The 19,670-nt window shown below is 42.6% G+C and overlaps 1 protein-coding gene across 1 annotated transcript in view; it reads right to left on the reverse strand.

Annotated features, from left to right (window-relative positions):
• Nucleotides 1–19,670, reverse strand: part of HYDIN (HYDIN, axonemal central pair apparatus protein) — a 474,307-nt gene that overhangs the window by 361,812 nt on the left and 92,825 nt on the right.

The following is a 19,670-nucleotide window of genomic DNA, read 5'->3' on the forward strand; positions in this document are numbered from 1 at the left end:
CTAGGAGTTTTATAGTTTCTGGTCTTACGTTGAGATCTTTAATCCATTTTGAGTTTATTTTTGTGTATGGTGTTAGAAAGTGGTCTAGTTTCATTCTTTTACAAGTGGTTGACCAGATTTCCCAGCACCACTTGTTAAAGAGATTGTCTTTAATCAATTGTATATTCTTGCCTCCTTTGTCAAAGATAAGGTGTCCATATGTGCGTACTGGCACAAAGACAGAAATATTGATCAATGGAATAAAATAACATTTTTTTAAAAAAGAAATTTAAACATAGTGTGTGTATGTGATGGAATACCATTTTGAAATTTCCAAAGATGGAGTTGATGTTGAACCAACAGTTAAGTGATAGGAAGAAGGAAGTGGAGAGGAAAGGAAATGCAATCAGAGAGACTAGTTAGGGAACTGTGGTTACAGTTTATGGAAAAAAATAACACATTTAACCAGAGATCGCTTGAATCAGATAAGGGGGAAAGTACAGAACTACTGGGGTAGAAGCACATTAGTAATTGATGGCTAGTCAGATGGAAGATGGAGAAGAAACAGTAGGTGCAGTTTCCAGTCTGTGACTGTGTGTGTGATGATGGCAGTAATCATGTTAGGAAATACAGAAGAGAACATAAGTTTGAGGAGAAGGAAGGGTAATTATATGTTCACATTTTTAAAAGTTTGCTTATACTACTGTTATGACATGATGAAAATGACACTTCACCTGTGATCTTCCTCTTCAAATTCCATAACTCCAGTCTAAAGATGAGAAAAACATCAGACAAATTCCAATTGAGGGACATCCTACAATATACATAGCCATGCGTGAATGTTCAATGTCTCAGTCATGTCCAATTCTTTGCAACCTCCATGGACTGTAGCCCACTAGCCTCCTCTGTCCATGGAATCTTCCAGGCAAGAATACTGGAGCAGGTTGCCATTTCTGCCCCACATACATGGCCAGCATTTCTCAAAACCGTCAAGATCATCCAAAACAAAGTCTGAGAAACTGTCACAGCAGAGGGAAGCCCACGTAAACAGGATTTCTAAATTTAATGGGTGGCATGCTGGAACAGAAAAAAACTGTTAGGTAAAAAAACTTCTTAGGTAAAAACTAAGGCAATCTGAATAAGTGATACGCTTTAGCTTATTGTTCTAAAAAATAAAATTTGTTCAAAGTTTGCTTATTAAACTTTGATTAAAGTTAGTGTTTGATATTTGCTAACCCATCATGGGAGCTAGCGGAAAAGGCAATGGCAACCCACTTCAGTACTCTTGCCTGGAAAAATCCCATGGACAGAGAAGCCTGGTAGGCTGCAGTCCATGGGGTCGCTAAGAGTCAGACACGACTAAGCGACTTCACTTTCACTTTTCACTTTCATGCATTAGAGAAGGAAATGGCAACCAACTCCAGTGTTCTTGCCTGGAGAATCCCAGGGACGGGGGAGTCTGGTGGGCTGCTGTCTATGGGGTCGCACAGAGTCGGACACGACTGAAGCGACTTAGCAGCAACAGCAGCAGCAAGGGAGCTAGGGGCCCAGGGAACCAATAAGTTCTTGTTCCCCACCCACAAATACTTCATTACATTAGATCTCATCCCTGATAACTCTGTCACCTCTCCCACCACCCACCTGAATGAGAAAACTGAGATGGAGGAAAGAAACTCATCACCTACCCTTAAAAGCTAGACTTACAGTGTGCTCAGTCTTGTTGAACTCTTTGCAATCCCATGAACTGCAGCCCGCCAGGCTCCTCTGTCCATGAGACTTCCCAGGCAAGAATACTGGACTGGGTTGACATTTCCTTCTCCAGGGAATCTTCCCCACCCAGGGATCAAACCCACATCTCTAGCATCTCCTGCACTGCCAAGCAGATTCTTTACCACTGTGCTAAGACTTTCTAGTACTAATGCTGAAATTCAGAAGGGGTATATATGGGTGAGATAGCAATGTGACAAGAGAGGGCAAAGCTGGCCAGAGAAGAGCACTTCATTTTCCAGTGGCTGTGTTCAGGGTGCAAACACACCACGATCACATACTTTAAACCTCTGTGCTTTTCGACTTCATCCAACAGACATTTACTGAGTGGTTAGACAGGCTGTGTACTGTTAGGTGTGAGCCATATGGGGAGGAATATGCCCCAGCTCCTGCCTGTAAGATGACCACAGTCTATACCAGAGATAGGATGGCAAATGATGATAGTACACTGTCAGAGCAGGGATATTAAAATTGGGAAGAAAAATCATTTGGGGAGTGGATGAGGAGTTAACAATGAATTTTACCTAGGGAGACGGTAAGGAAGAGTCACACCAAAGACAGAGCTTAATACTGGGGCTTCAGAGATAAGCAGGCTCATGCCATGTTAAGTGGGAGGATTCAGCATTTGCAAAGACATGGCCATATTCAACTGTATGGTGTACTTGAGGAAGTGGCAGCCAGAGTTTCAGATACAGACTTTCTCCCTGTGGTCTGTGGGAAAGGTCAATCAGGGAGGAGAAGGGCTGGAGTTAGGGAGACCAGGTAAGAAGCTACTGTAATGGTTCCAGCTGGAGATGAAGAAATTCTACAATCAGGAAGAAATAAAATGCCCTCAACCCTCCTACCTTCTCATTCTTCTAGCAAAAGAACCTGAGCCCCTGATGTCTTCTGCTCTTGGCAATGCCGGAAGGCCAGATATTTGTTTCTCGAGCAGCTAGTGGCTAGAGGTTGGCCTCCTCTCATTAGAAGAGAACCCTGAGGTACAGGCCCGTGCCTGTTTCAGAATTCACCAAGGAACTCCACACGCACCCCCACCATCTGCTAAGTAACCCTCCCTTTCTTCCCAGTACTAGTCCTCTCAGCTCTGGCTATTAGAAGGGGGCCATGCTTACAGTATGCTGGGGAGCAATTTGGAATAGCTTCAAAACTGCAGAGATTTCCATCTATCTCTTGTTTCTAGGAAGATGTGGTCAAGGCCATGGAAATGCAGGCTTCTTTTTCCCTTGAAGGTGGGTGAAGATAACCTGTGACAGACACTTTACTTAGAAGTCACATGGCCTCATGAAACCTCAAGTTTGGTCTTCAATTTTCAGTTTTTGCCAGTTGATATAGCTCAAAGGCCTCAAGCTCTCTGAACAGAAGTGGTGGCTCCTGTTAGGATGTAGGCCCTGCAGCTTTGCTTTCCTGGTGCTGAGGAGAGGCACGTGGTGGGACAGTGAAGGGCACAGACTCTGTAGCACACAGACTTGGCTTGGAATCCTAATTCCATCACACACCCGTGATATGACCTCAGACAACCAGTTAACCTCCATATCTGTCTCCCCACTTGTAATAATGGACACAAGAGTACGCACTAACTAGGGCTGTTGTGAGGATTATACTCTAGGTGAAGCACCTATATACAGCCTGTGACATGGTGACCAAAATTAGCTGGTAGATGCCTTTTGCAGGGCCCACCTGCACCAGTTCCACCCTATGCCTCTGGGTGTGTTATACTGAAGCAGCACACACACCAAGTACCTGCTGATAATACAGCCAGAGGTTGGGGGTAGTGGTGTGTAGTGGTTAAGGGTTGGAACTCAATTGCCAGGGTTTGAATCCCAGTTACTCAACTTCCGAGTTGTGTGGACCTTAGGCAATAACTTACTCTGTGTGCTCAGTTCTCTCACCTGTAAAATGGAATTAACAATAACTACCTCATAAAGTTACTTTGAGGAGCAAATGAGATTCATCCATTGTACTGCACATAGAGATCATTCACCTTTGTTGCTGTACACTAAACCACTTTGCAAATATTCTATGATTTATTTACCCTTCTACTCTTGATGAAGATTTCAGCTGTTTCCATTTGGGGGCTATCATAAATAGTGCTCCTACAAAAATTCTTGTACATATCTTTTGGTGAAACCATGCATACACTTCTGGTTCAAGTGGAATTTCTGGGTCAAAGGGTATCATTTTTAGCAGATATCGCCAATCAGTTTTCCAAAGTGGTTGTTCCAATTTAAATCCCTGCTAGCAGTGTATGAGAGTTCAGTTGCTTCACATCCTAACAATTTTGTGACATTTTCATTTCAGACGTTCTAATGGATTTACAGCACTATCACACTATAGTTTCAATTTGTATTTTCCAGGTTATATACCTTTCCATGTGTGCAGTAAACACCAAGTCATGGATGGAGGAGCCTGGCAGTCTACAGTCCTCGGGGTCGCAAAGAGTCAGATATGACTCAGTGACTAAACAACAACAACTAGCATACAGCAAGCGTGCAATAAATGCTAGCTATTATTGCTATTATTATTATTATTATTATTCTGTGGTCTCCAAAGCACAACTTTTCAAACAGGGACATTGGCACAGGCTTCTAGAAGTTTCTAGACATTTTATACTCCCTTGACCCATCGTTTATCTCCCATGCCTCCCACTTCTCTTGACTAATTTCTCTAACAGTAACACCCCTTGTTTCTCCCCCAGTCCAGACATACAGAGTAGGAGGAACTGGAGACCAAGTGAGACTTCTGACCTCTGATATACACAGGTTCCCATCCCTGCTCAGGCGTGTCAATTCCAAGAAGACCAAAAAGAACGTTTAACTCAGAGGTTCCAGGCCACCCAGAGTCTCATCCATCTGACCTCACTTCCCTCTAGCTCCTTCCTGAGGAATGGTTTTGACAACTTTCTTATGATCACGTCCAAGTCAGAAGTGAATCTTTAATGCTTACTGTTAAGATGCATCACTCGTTTCTAAGTTGCACAGTTGATTCCCCTCGCATAGCCAGGATCCTGAGGGGTTTGTTAATGCATAAAGCCACATACCTCAGGGGAAAATTCCATAATGTCCCTAAAACAAGAAGATAGTTAAGCTCTACCCTCAGTTTAGGCTTTACTGGTAAGCTCCAGGAGAGAAGGAAAAAATGACATTGTATAATTGGGGGTGGAGTTACATCTTAACAAGATTTTAGGAAAGAGTAAAAAAGGAAGGCAGTTTAAAAATTTCTAAATCAGGTCAAAATTTTTTGCTTATGTTCATATAAAATATTCTTCAATCTGTAACATAATGGACATGATTTTATTCTCTAAGTAGCTGGGTAAGAGGCTTCCTCTTAGATGAGACTCACCTTTCTTGGTGTACCCTATGGAATAAAAGGTGGGATCCCTGCCTCCAAGGACCTTGTGAGGCAGAAATACTCTGGGTAAAATAAGAGAATAAATTTGCTACTTGTTGAAAGGAACAGAAAGAAAGAGAAAGATGCTAAAACACCAAAAAAAAAAAAAAAACCCCAAAACAAAACAAAAAAACGGTTAAAGGCTGTTCATTGGAATATGTGCATCTTAAGTCTTCAGGAAAGGTGCTTACTTCATTAAATTCATAGTGCCAAGTGAATCTTCTGTGGAAATCCATGAAGGAACTGAGATTTGTGTGCAGGTCCTCTTGGGACAGAATCAAGAAAGCCTCTATACAAGAATCACAACAAGGTAGAAGAAAAAATTAAGCAAGGGCTCTGGACTCAGTCAAGCTCAGAATAACCAACTTGTTGCAATTTGTGTGGAACTTCTCCAATGTTAGCATTGGAAAGCTCCCATTCCAGGAACTCCCTCTCTCCCAGGCAAACTCTAACTAGGCTGGAAAACTGAGGATTTGAATTAAGTTTACCTAAATTTCCTAAGGCCAGGGAGGTCCCAGTTGACAAATGAATTATAATTAAAATAGCACATATACTGTTCAGCTTTTGCTTTCTAAGCATGATCTCTTGCTATACAAAAACATATGCACAAAAACACAAACACCCAAAGCACATGCTAAAATTAAAATCAACAACTCTTAACAAGATAAATCCCCCTTTCTGATCAATAACTTAAGCTTCTCAACATGTTACTTACGAGTTTGCACTCCTTTTCATGGAGAAAGATCCACCACTTTGCCTCAGCTCCTGCTTTAAACGCCCTAAATCAGCGGCCTTCCCATTGGAAGACCTTCGTTGTGATCCCATACTTTTGATAGGAAGAGAACAGCAACAGAGCAAGAGCCTCCCTCTGGAATTCCTCTCATCCCCTTTTTTCTTCCCCCAACACATATGCATCAATATGGAAAAACTGACCTAGGAAGGACTTGTTTTCAAGAGGCTAGGCACAATGATCTCCTGAGCTAAAACTGATTATGTTTTCAATAAATTTAACTCAGACTTTCCATTTTTGTAGTCTTAGAAACCAGGAGAAATAATTTATTAAGAATGGGATCTCATGTCTAAATACCACTCCTAACCTAGAGTACCAATTGTAAGAGTCAAATCAGAACCACATTTCAGGCTTAGTGGGATCAGAATAAAGCAGGATAATCGAGGTGCATTTTAAAGCAAGGCGTGCCTGGATTTTAATTAGAAACCTGGCAGTAAACGGCATCTAGCCTTCATCCTATTCTCTGTGAATGAGGGGTATGAGAGAATAAGAATAATCAAGAATTTGGACCTGAACATTCGCAGCAATCTGGATGGACCTAGAGATTATCATACTAAATGAAGTTGAATCAGACAGAGAAAGACAAGTAACAGATTATGACACGTATATGTGGGATCTAAAATATGACACAAATAGACTTACTTACAAAATAGAAACAGACTCACAGACACAGAAAACAAACTTACGGCTGCCAAAGGGGAAAGCGAGCAAAGGGATAAATTAGGACTTTAGGATTAACAGATACAAACTACTACATATAAAATAGATAAACATGGTCCTACTGTACAGCATAGATAACTATATAAATAGCTTATAATAAAGTACAGTGGAAAAGAATGTGAAATAGAATACATATGTATAATTGTGTCACTCACCTGTACACCAGAAACAAAATACTGCAAGTTAACTATACTTTAATTTAAAAAAGAAAGAACTTGGCCTTGAAAGGTTGAGGGAGTGGCCAAGTGAGATGGCTATAGGCAGAGCAAGTTTAGGAGGAGAGATCAAGGGTTCCATATAGGATATGTCAAGGAGAGAGTTCTAAACTGGAAATATACGTTTAGGAGTTACTGATATACAGAGAGTATCTGAAGCTGTGACCAAACAACATCACCAAGGAAGTGATGGCAGAGACAGAAATGTCTGTATGTCCATGGGTATGCCACAGGGGTGGGCAGACCAGTATCGCCTCCACGCTCCCTCTCCCCCTGCATCTATGTTCAGTCAGTTCACACAGCAGCGGGTGCTCTTCCATGAGAAGCCAGTACTGCTGTTGGCCAAAGAATTTCAGGCTTGGAGATAAAAGATGGACTCAAGCCCAGATCTGCCACCCAAAGGTACTACCTTAGGCAAATCACCTGACTCTGATGAGTTGTTTCTTCACCTGTAAATTGAGAGACAATACTATCTCCCTATAGAATATCTGTGAGTGTTAAGTTGAATAAAAACACTTTGTGAAATGCTTTACACTCTGCAAATTTGTATTATTTATCTCATAATCTCTGATAACTGAAGGGAGAAAATGCTGTGCTTATATTTGCTAAGTCGCTTCAGTCATGTCCGACTCTGTGCGACCCCATAGATGGCAGCCCACCAGGCTCCCCCGTCCCTGGGATTCTCCAGGCAAGAACACTGGACTGGGTTGCCATTTCCTTCTCCAATGCAGGAAAGTGAAAAGTGAAAGTGAAGTCGCTCAGTCCTGTCCGACTCTTAGTGACCCCAGGCTCTTCCATCCATGGGATTTTCCAGGCAAGAGTACTGGAGTGGGGTGCCATTGCCTTCTCCGTGCTTATATTAGTGATTATATTTAAAGTTTAGGATGGTATACATCAATGTTTAAAACACATAACCCTTTAAAACATGTATTTCGTCCTCAGCAACATTCAAAATACACGTACCCTTTGATGCAGCAATTCCAACTGTCCTACAGAATATAGCTGTACAAGGATAAAGAGAAATGTGTTAGGTGCTGGAAATAATAATAAGATATTGGAATTATCATGTATCATTAATGGGTTGTGTAAATAAATCATTGTACATTCATACAGTAGAATATCAGGTGTTAAATGTAAGGAGAAAATATGTGTACTGACATGAAAAGATGCCCATGACATTTACGTAAAATAATAGCGAGCAAGCTGCAGATGGTATGTATAGTATTAATCCAATTTGCTTTGCATTTCCATGCATTCATATTGCACATTTTGGTACATGCATAGTAAAAAGCTAGAAGGATACAAGCCGCACTGTTGAGAGCGGTCACTACGGTCACTGTGTGTGGCTGAGGAGGTCATGCCCCTCTGAGGAATGTGACTGGCACAGCAGAGAATTACTTTCACTTTCTCCTTTTGATACTTTGGAACTCTTTGAAGTTAAAAACAAAAGCTGTTTTAAAGACATACCACAAACCAATCCTGGCAGCCCGAGGTCCTTAGGAGGGTGGCTGCATACATTCAAGACCAGAAGGTCTCTGTTGGGTTACTGATCATATTTCAGTTTGGCAGGTCAGAGCTTTCCGTCCCACCAATGCATGGGGGTGCCAGTGGAAGCAGTGAACTGAGGGGAAAACACTGGAAGCAAAGCAGGGCCATTTTGGAAAGGAAAAAGGAAAGGCAAATATATTCTGAAAACAGATGGTGTCTGGAAGAGAAAGTGTGTTTTGGCAACAAGAAAGGAAAATCACAGGGGGAAGAGAGCAAAGGAGTAGAAGAGAAACAGCCAAAGGAGGTGTAATTAAGTGCGAAGCTGAGGATTTCCAAGGGATTTTTTCAGCTTTGGCAAAAGCAGGCCTCTGGACAATTCTGCTGAAGTGCATAGACACCAATTTATATTTATTTATTAGAAGTATTCCAAGAGAGCAGTAAGAACCATGATATCCTGACACTACGTTGTCCCCAGTGTTTCCAGTATTAAAGTTTTCAAATAAGGTACTTCTCAGTTACAGTTTTAAAAGGGGACCCAAAGTTAACTCTCACTCAGTATCATTCTAATATACTTCATGTGGTGTCAGACGAAGTCTTGAGTCACTGCCAGTGTTGAGGGGGTTGTGTATGATCCACAGGCTGCCTACTTTGGCCACCTCATGCGAAGAGCCAACTCAGTGGAAAAGACCCTGATGCTGGAAAGATTGAGGGCAAGAGGAGATGGGGATGACAGAGGATGAGATGGTTGGACGGCATTGCCAACTCAATGGACATGAGTTTGAGCAAACTCCAGGAGATAGTGAAGGACAGGGAAGCCTGGTGTGCTGCAGTCCATGGGGTCACAAAGTGTCAGACACAACTTAGCAAATGAACCACAACAATCTGTCTCACCAACTCCTAACACCGTCGCTATTCTTCTCTGGGCTCTGGAGGTCCCCATGGGTCACTGGTTGGGCAGGGGGACAACCATCCATTGAGAGATGCGTGACAATCAGGAGTCATGCCACATCCCACCTCATTTATAGTATGAACAAAGGCACAAGCATCTCAAATGTCCAATAACCAAGAGATTAATTGATGAATTATTCTGCACTAAATTGCTTGATGTCACAGCTGCTCAGGATATCAAAGAGCACCCAGCAACTGTGACTGTTCAAGCAGGGAACAGCTGTGAGGGCCAGCGGCCAGCTCCCCTACCCAGTGAGGGAAGGAAGTCCTTATGTCTGCAGTGACCCCTCCTGCTATACCACTGACAGTTCACGGACAGGATTACAAGGAAGAGGTTTTGCAGTTGGTCCCAAATAATCTTTTAATGTCACAAAAAGCTGAGCCAAAGCCAAGAATACATTCAGTTCAGTTCAGTCGCTCAGTCATGTCCGACTCTTTGAGATCCCATGGACTGCAGGACACCAGGCCTCAGTTTACTCAAACTCATATCTATTGAGTCGGTGATGCCATCCAGTCATCTCATCCTCTGTCGTCCCCTTCTCCTCCCGCCTTCAATCTTTCCCAGCATCTGAGTCTTTTCAAATGAGTCAATTCTTCACATCAGGTGGCCAAAGTATTGGAGTTTCAGCTTCAACATCAGTCCTTCCAGTGAACACCCAGGACTGATTTCCTTTACAGTGGACTGGTTGGATCTCCTTGCAGTCCAAGGGACTCTCAAGAGTCTTCTCCAACACCACAGTTCAAAAGCATCAATTTTTTGGCACTCAGCTTTCTTTATAGTTCAACTCTCACATAATCATGGCTTTGACTACATGGACCTTTGTGGCAAAGTAATGTCTCTGCTTTTTAATATGCTGTCTACATTGGTCATAGCTTTTCTTCCAAGGAGTAAGCATCTTTTATAATTTCATGACTGCAGTCACCATCTGCAGTGACTTTGGAGCTCGAAAAAATAAAGTCTTTCACTGTTTTATCTATTTCCCCATCTATTTGCCATGCAGTGATGGGACCGGATGCCATGATCTTAGTTTTCTGAATGTTGAGTTTTAAGTCAGCTTTTTCACTCTCCTCTTTCATTTTTATCAAGAGGTTCTTTAGTTCTTCTTCACTTTCTGCCATAAGGGTGGTGTCATCTGCATATCTGAGGTTATTGATATTTCTCCCGGCAATCTTAATTCCAGCTTGTACTTCATCCAGTCCAGCATTTCTCATGATGTACTCTGCATATAAGTTAAATAAGTAGGGTGACAATATACAGCCTTGACATACTCCTTTTCCTATTTGGAACCAGTCTGTTGTTCCATGTCCAGTTCTAACTGTTGCTTCTTGACCTACATACAGATTTCTCAGGAGGAAGGTCAGGTGGTCTGGTATTCCCATCTCTTTCAGAATTTTCCACAGTTTGTTGTAATCCACACAGTCAAAGGCTTTGGCATAGTTAATAAAGCAAAAATAGATGTTTTTCTGGAACTCTCTTGCTTTTTTGATGATCCAGTGGATATTGTGAATTTGATCTCTGGTTCTTCTGCCTTTTCTAAATCCAGCTTGAACATCTGGAAGTTCACAGTTCACGTAGTGTTGAAGCCTGGCTTGGAGAATTTTGAGCATTACTTGCTAGCGTGTGAGATGAGTGCAATCGTGTGGTAGTTCGACAATTCCTTGGCATTGCCTTTCTTTGGGATTGCAATGGAAACTGACCTTTTCCAGTCCTGTGGCCACTGCTGAGTTTTCCAAATTTGCTGACATATTGAGTGCAGCACTTTCACAGCATCATCTTTTAGGATTTGAAATAGCTCAACTGGAATTCTATCACCTCCACTAGCTTTGTTCGTAGTGATGGTTCCTAAGGCCCACGTGACTTTGCATCTCAGGATGTCTGGCTCTAGGTGAGTGATCACACCATCGTGATTATCTGGGTCGTGAAGATCTGTTTTGTATAGTTCCATGTATTCTTGACACCTCTTCTTAATATCTTCTGCTTCTGTTAGGTCATACCATTTCTGTCCTTTATTGAGCCCATCTTTGCATGAAAAGTTCCTTTGGTGTCTCTAATTTTCTTGAGGAGTTCTCTAGTCTTTCCCTCTGTATTGTTTTCCTCTACTTCTTTGCACTGATCACTGAGGAAAGCTTTCTTGTCTCTCCTTGCTAGTGTTTGGAACTCTGCATTCAGACGGGTATATCTTTCCCTTTCTCCATTGCCTTTCACTTCTCTTCTTTTCATAGCTATTTGTAAAGCCTCCTCAGACAACCATTTTGCCTTTTTGCATTTCCTTTTCTTGGGGATGTTCTTGATCCCTGCCTCCTGTACAACGTCATGAACCTCCATCCATAGTTTATCAGGCACTCTGTCTATCAGATCCAGTCCCTTAAATCTATTTCTCACTTCAACTGTATAGTCATAGCGGATTTGATTTAGGTCATACCTGAACGGTCTAGTGGTTTTCCCACTTTCTTCAATTTCAGTCTGAATGTGGCAATAAGCAGTTCATGATCTGAGCCACAGTCCGCTGCCGGTCTTGTTTTTGCTGACTGTATAGAGCTTCTCCATCTTTGGCTACAAAGGATATAATCAATCTGATTTTGATGCTGACCATCTGGTGATGTCCATGTGTAGAGTCTTATCTTGTGTTGTTGGAACAGGGTGCTTGCTATAACCAGTACATTCTCTTGGCAGAACTCTATTAGCCTTTGCCCTGCTTCATTCTGTACTCCAAGGCCAAATTTGCCTGTTACTCCAGGTATTTCTTGACTTCCTACTTTTGCACTCAAGTCCCCTATAATGAAAAGGACATCTTTTTTGTGTGTAAGTTCTAGAAGGTCTTATAGGTCTTCATAGAACCGTTCAACTTCAGCTTCTTCAGCATTACTGGTCAAGGCATAGACTTAGATTACTGTGATACTGAATGGTTTGCCTTAGAAATGAACAGAGATCATTCTGTCATTTTTGAGATTCCATCCAAGTACTGCATTTCGGACTCTTTTATTGACTATGATGGCTACTCCATTGCTTCTCAGGGATTCTTGCCTACAGTAGCTGAGTGGCACTGGAATGGCAGCTGCACAGTGCTGGAGCGACTGTAAGGAGACAACCAACGTCCAAGGCCAGAGAAGCCCCAGCAAGATGGTAGGTACTGGTGCGGTGACGGCGCAGCGCTGGAGCGACTTTGAGGAGATACTGTATGTCCAAGGGCTAAGGAGAAGCCCCAGCAAGATGGTAGGAGGGGCGAAATCATGTTTAGAATCAAACCCCTTACCCGCCAGAGACACTCAGAGGGCTCAGACATACCTTGTGTGCACAGGTCCCAGAGACCCCACAGAGACTGAGACAGAACTGTGTTTGAGTGTCTCCTGAGGAGGTACGGGTTAGCAGTGGGCTGCTGTAGGGGCAGGGGCTCTGTATGCAGTAGACTTGGGTATGGCATAAGCCCTCTTGGAGGAGATTGCCATTGAGCCCACCATAGAGCCACCAGAATTTACACAGGTGGGAAACAAACTCTTGGCGGGCACAAACAGAACCTTGTGCACATCAGGACCCAGGAGAAAGGAGCAGTGACCCCACAAGAGACTGAACACAGACTTGCCCAGGAGTGTCCAGGAGTCAGTGGTGGCCTGCTGCAGGGTTGGGGGCACTGAGTGCAGCAGTGCATGCATGGGACCTTTTGAAGGAGATCGCCATTATCTTCATTACCGCCACCATAGTTTGGCCCCAGGTCAAATAACAGGGAGAGAGCACAGCCCCATCCATCAACAGAAAATTAGATTAAAGATTTATTTAGCATGGCCCCTCCATCCAAGACCCAGTTTCCCCCTGTCAGTCTCTCCCATCAGGAAGCTTCCATAAGCCTCTTATCCTTGTCCATCAGAGGGCAGACAGACTGAAAACCACAATCACAGAAAACTAACCAATCTGATCACATGGACTACAGCCTTGTCTAATTTAATGAAACCATGAACCATGCAGTGTAGGGCCACCCAAGATGGATGGGTCATGGTGGAGAGTTCTGAAATAACCTGGTCCACTGGAGAAGGGAATGGCAAACCACTTCAGTTTTCTTGCCTTGAGAACCCCATGAAGAGTATGAAAAGGCAAAAAGATACAACACTGAAAAATGAACTCTCCAGGTCGGTAGGTGCCCGACATGCTACTGGAGAACAGTGAAGAAATAACTTCAGAAAGAATGAAGAGACTGAGCCAAAGCAAAAACAGCACCCAGTTGTGGATGTGACTGGTGATAGAAGCAAGGTCCGATGCTGTAAAGAGCAATATTACATAGAAACCTGGAATGCTGGGTCCATGAATCAAGGCAAATTGGAAGTGGTCAAACAGGAGATGGCAAGAGTGAACATTGACATTTTAGGAATCAGCGAACTAAAATGGACTGGAATGGGTGAATTTAATTCAGATGACTATTATATCTACTACTGTGGGCAAGAATCCCTTAGAAGAAACGGAATAGCCATCATAGTCAACAAAAGAATACATTATGAAGTCTCAAAGTATCAGTTCTACCTTCGGGATAAGATGTATACCATGCACCAAAATGAAGGTCAAGAGACAAATCTTTTCAAACATATATATATATGTACAAGTTTTTTTCTTATGTACACTCATAAATATATATGTATGTATGGTGTATGTGTATGTGTGTTGCTTGGGGCTCAGTTCTGGACAAATAGCTTTGAAATGTCTATTAAACATCCAAACAGAGATGTCAAGTAGGTGGCTGAATATATGGTCTTAAGAGTTAAGGAGAATGGTGTAGGCTGGAGACATTTACTTGGACACTGCGGTAAGTAGAACAATGTTCTTCCAAAGATGTCTATGACCTAATCCTCAAAACTTGTGAAAATATTCTCTTAAATGGCAAAAAAAAGACTTGTCAAATGTGGTTAGGGTATGGACCTTGACGTGGGGAGATTATCCTGTTATATGAGTGGACCCAATCTTATCAGATGGGACCTTAAAAGCAGAGAATTTTTCTCAGCTGTGGTTAGAGAGAGCTGACAAAGGAAGAAGATTCAGAGATATAAGATTCTGATAAAGAATAAAACAAACTAAGGAATGTAGATTCCATCCTGAAGGAAATCAGTCCTGAATGTTCATTGAAAGGACTGATGCTGAAGCTGAAACTCCAGTACTTTGGCCACCTGATGCAAAGAACTGACTCATTGGAAAAGACCTGGATCCTGTTAAGATTGAAGGTGGGAGGAGAAGGGGATGACAGAGGATGAGATGGTTGGATGGCAGCACTAACTCAATGGACATGAGTTTGAGTAAACTCCAGGAGCTGGTGATGGATAGGGAGGCCTGGCATGCTGCAGTCCATGGAGTAACAAAGAGTCTGACATGACTAAGCGATTGAACTGAACTGAACTGAACTGAACTGAAGGAATGTAGAAGGCCTCTAGAAGATGAAAAAAACAAAGAAATGGATTCTCCCTTGGCGACTCCAGAAAGGAACACAACTCTGTTGACAAGTTACTGTAGCCCAGTGAGACTGTGTCAAACTTCTAACCTAAAAAGCTGTAAAATAATAAATCAGTGTTGTTTTAAGTCACTAAGTTTGTGGTAATTTGTTAAGCAGCAAAGGAAAACTAATGCCAGCATCATTAATATATAGATGGTATTTAAATCCATAAAATGGGATAAATAGAGACAGAAAAGAGAAGAGGTCTTGGGGACTGAGTTTTTGTAAGTTTGAATATTAAGTCAGAGAAATGGGAAAGACCCAACTGAGCATGAGGCAGAAGAAAACATAAGAAAGCGATATTCTAGAAGCCGAATGAAGAGTTGGTGTCACCTGTGGCTGAAGGGCCAGGTGAAACGAGAGCAGAATTAGCAAACAAGACAGAAGAGGGAGAGCACATGTGCTCAGGCCAGCTGGCACACAGAAGGAAAAGAGTGGACCCTGGTCCTCACCACCCAAGCCACAGTGATGGGAGAGACACACAAATGGCACCCACTCAAGAATGTGACTTCGTCACACACAGGGACTCCAGTTACCAGCACACACGGCCCAGCCAGAATCCTGGAACATTTCCAGAAGATCAGCACTCTTTCGCACTGGGGGAGGGAAGGTGTGAACGTCAGCAGCAAGAAGATAGAGGAGCAGGAAGACTTTCAACCTTCGCTTACAGACCTACACTGTTGTCTCTCCTTCTACCATATGATATAGTTTGAGACGTCCAAGGCCCTAACTTGTGAAACGGCACATACTCCAAGTCCAAGAAAGTTAACATTTTATCTCAAGAGCAGTAAAGTTTTTCCTTAGGAAAAAATACAAGGTCATCAAAATAAAAATACACAACCTTCCAGGACCTGACATTCCATGTCAGTCATAGCCTCAGAACAACCTTTTATGTTTTCCCTTCCTTTGCCCCAAAACTCATGTTAGTTACACATCTACAAAAGAATGAATGAAATCATGTATGAAGGACCCTTGTGGCCTGTGACAAATATAGCCCATGCAACACTGCCTCATGCTGACTTATAATGACTTGTTCAGCTGTTGATCTTCTCCACTAGACTGAGAAGTCCTCAAAGAGGTGAGACTGTGCCCTTTCATCATTGAATAGTAAAAACAATAATCCATTAACTACCTGTTCATTGAACTAGTAATACTTGTCAGACACAATGCTAATTGTTTTCAGGCATTTAACCCTGACTTTCCTGGTGGCTCTGTCGGTAAAGTGTCTGCCTATGATGTGGGAGACCCGGGTTCAAATCCTGTGTCGGGAAGATCTCCTGGAGAAGGAAATGGCAACCCACTCCAGTATTCTTGCCTGGAAAATCCCATGGATGGAAGAGCCTGATAGGCTACAGTTCATGGGGTCGCAAAGAGTCAGACACGACTGAGCAACTTCACTTTCACTTTCAACCTTCACGCAACCCTAGGAGATGGTATTATTTACTTCATTTCTCAGAAAAGAAACTTGATATTCAGAAACATTAAGAAACTCACGTAATAGTCAAAATAACTTAGAGAGTGGCAGAGTTACTCAATGCCAAATTCTGTGCTGAATAAGGCCACCTCCAAATACATTCACATCCTAATTCCTGGAATGCATGAATTACCTTCTATGAAAACTATGATTTTGCAGGTATGAATAAGGATTTTAAGGTGAGGAGATTATGCTGGACTATCCAGGGCTCAATGTAATCACAAGAATCCTTGTAAGAGGGAAAGAGGAGATCATATTGAATAGCAGGAGATGTGACAACAGAAACAGGAAGTGAAGTGATTCAAGGAAGGAGCCATGAACCAGGGAATGCAGGCAGCCTCTAGAAACTGGAAAAGACAAGGAAACAGACTTTTCCCTAGAGCCTTGAGAAGGACACACCTGCCAATACCTTGATTTTAGATTTCTGACCTCCAGAACAGGAAGATAGTAAATTTGTGCTTACGACACTAAGTACCTGGTTACAGTAGCCATGGGAAACTGACACAGTGCTCTGTGCCTCTGCCCTTATATGTCCCATCATCCTCATGACCTAAGGGAGGCAAAGGATGTTTGCTAAGTCAATTACAAATGAGAAAGAGATCTTCCTCTAAGAATTCTCCTACCTGACCCAACCCAAATTCCTGACCAGGAGAATAAAGCCTTCCTCAAACAGAGGCAGGTGGAAGCAGCCCAAGTATGTCTGGGGTAATACTGGTGGTTTTTTAATTGCTAAGTTGAATGGGTACGCTAGTTACAGGCTGAAGCTCATGCTATGCCAGTCAGTGTGCCTTTGGAAGACATGAAAAAATGCAACCCTAATTTACAGCAATAATTTAAAGCCATGGGGGCTGGAGGGAGGTAGGAGATGAGGGGAATTGGGTATTTTTATGTTCTACTTCCTGCAACAGTGCATTAAACATCACAGTGACTCAGCTGAAATTATAAGCAGCATGTGTAAAAAGATGAAATCATATTTTACAGTCTAATTCCTTTATAAAAATTATTTCATAGCAAATTAGAACAATGAATACACTTGTACATACAGCAAATGCACATAATTCTACCTTCCTATTTCTCTGAGATCATTACGATCCATTCTTTTTTTTTTTTTCCCCCTGTAATAATTGCCAGTTTTATTCCTCTGGCTAAGAGATCCAGAGGTATTTTGAGGTTTACATTTTTTTTTAATAGTTCTATCATCAAGAGTTTAGGTGCCCCCATTGACCTTATAAGCTGGTTGCAAATTATTTGATTGACTCTTAATAAAAAAAAGTTTATCTTCATGTGTGTGATGTGTTCATTTTAAAAATGCATTTAAGCAAAAAGAAATAAAAAACATCACACAGAAACAAGCACAGTTTAATTTCTGATATATGCATGTACATATACACACAAGCATACACACACAATTTGAGACTTTGTCTGCTGCGACGGCGCATGAGCGCGGCTGAGAGGAGCTACCCACATCAGAGGTAAGGAGTAGCGGCTGCACTTTGCTGGAGCAGCCGTGAAGAGAGACCCCACGTCCAAGGTAAGAGAAACCCAAGTAAGACGGTAGGCACTGAGAGAGGGGATCAGAGGGCAGACAGACTGAAACTACAATCACAGACAACTAGCCAATCTGATCACACGGACCACAGCCTTGTTTAACTCAATGAAACTAAGCCATACCGTGTGGGGCCACCCAAGATGGCCAGGTCATGGTGGAGAGGTCTGACAGAATGTGGTCCACTGGAGAAGGGAATGGCAAACCACTTCAGTATTCTTGCCTTGAGAACCCCATGAACAGTATGAAAAGGCAAAAAGATAGGACACTGAAAGATGAACTCCCCAGGTCAGTAGGTGCCCAATATGCTACTGGAGATCAGTGGAGAAATAACTCCAGAAACAATGAAGGGATGGACCCAAAGCAAAAACAACACCCAGTTGTGAATGGGACTGGTGATGGAAGCAGGGTTCGATGCTGTAAAGAGCAAATTCCATAGGAACTTGGAATGTTAGGTGCATGAATCAAGGCAAATTGGAAGTGGTCAAACAGGAGATGACAAGAGTGAACATCAACATTCTAGGAATCAGTGAACTGATTTGTAGATGGACTGGAATGGGTGAATTTAACTCAGATGACCATTATATCTGCTACTGTAGGCAGGAATTCCTTAGAAGAAATGGAGTAGCCATCATAGTCAACAAGAGTCCAAAATGGATGCAATCTCAAAAATGACAGAATGATCTCTGTTTGTTTCCAAGGCAAACCATTCAATGTCACGGTAATCCAAGTCTATGCCCCAACCAGCAACACTGAAGAAACTGAAGTTGAACAGTTCTATGAAGACCTACAAGACCTTCTAGAACTAACACCAAAAAAAGATGTCCTTTTCATTATAGGGGACTGGAATGCAAAAGTAGGAAGTCAAGAAACACAGCAACACTGGAGAAGCTGAAGTTGAACAGTTCTATGAAGACCTACCGGAGAAGGCAATGGCACCGCACTCCAGTACTCTCACTTGGAAAATCCCATGGACGGAGGAGCCTGTTAGGCTGCAATCCATGGGGTCGCTAAGAGTCAGACACGACTAAGCAACTTCACTTTCACTTTTCACTTTCATGCATTGGAGAAGGAAATGGCAGCCCACTCCAGTGTTCTTGCCTGGAAAATCCCAGGGACGGGGGAGCCTGGTGGGCTGCCGTCTATGGGGTTGCACAGAGTTAGACACGACTGAAGTGACTTAGCATAGCGTAGCATAGCATGAAGACCTACAAGACCTTCTAGAACTAACACCCAAAAAAGATGTCCTTTTCACTATAGGGGATTGGAATGCAAAAGCAGGAAGTCAAGAAACACCTGGAGTAACAGGCAAATTTGGCCTTGGAGTACAGAATGAAGCAGGGCAAAGGCTAACAGAGTTCTGCCAAGAGAATGCACTGGTCATAGCAAACACCCTCTTCCAACAACACAAGAGAAGACTCTACACATGGACATCACCAGATGGTCAACACCGAAATCAGATTGATTATATCCTTTGCAGCCAGAGATGGAGAAGCTCTATACAGTCAGCAAAAACAAAACTGGGAGCTGACTGTGGCTCAAATCATGAATTCCTTATTGCCAAATTCAGACTTAAATTGAAGAAAGTGGAGAAAACCACTAGACCATGCAGATGGTGACTGCAGCCATGAAATTAAAAGATGCTTACTCCTTGGAAGGAAAGTTATGACCAACCTAGAGACATTATTTTGTCAACAAAGGATCGTCTAGTCAAGGCTATGGTTTTTCCTGTGGTCATGTATGGATGAGAGAGTTGGACTGTGAAGAAGGCTGAGCGCCGAAGAATTGATGCTTTTGAACTGTGGTGTTGGAGAAGACTCTTGAGAGTCCCTTAGACTGCAAGGAGATCCAACCAGTCCATTCTGAAGGAGATCAGCCCTGGGAGTTC

The sequence above is a fragment of the Bison bison genome, unplaced genomic scaffold, assembly GCF_000754665.1.
Source record: "Bison bison bison isolate TAMUID 2011002044 unplaced genomic scaffold, Bison_UMD1.0 scf7180017864297, whole genome shotgun sequence".
NCBI classification, from domain to species: Eukaryota; Metazoa; Chordata; class Mammalia; order Artiodactyla; family Bovidae; genus Bison; species Bison bison.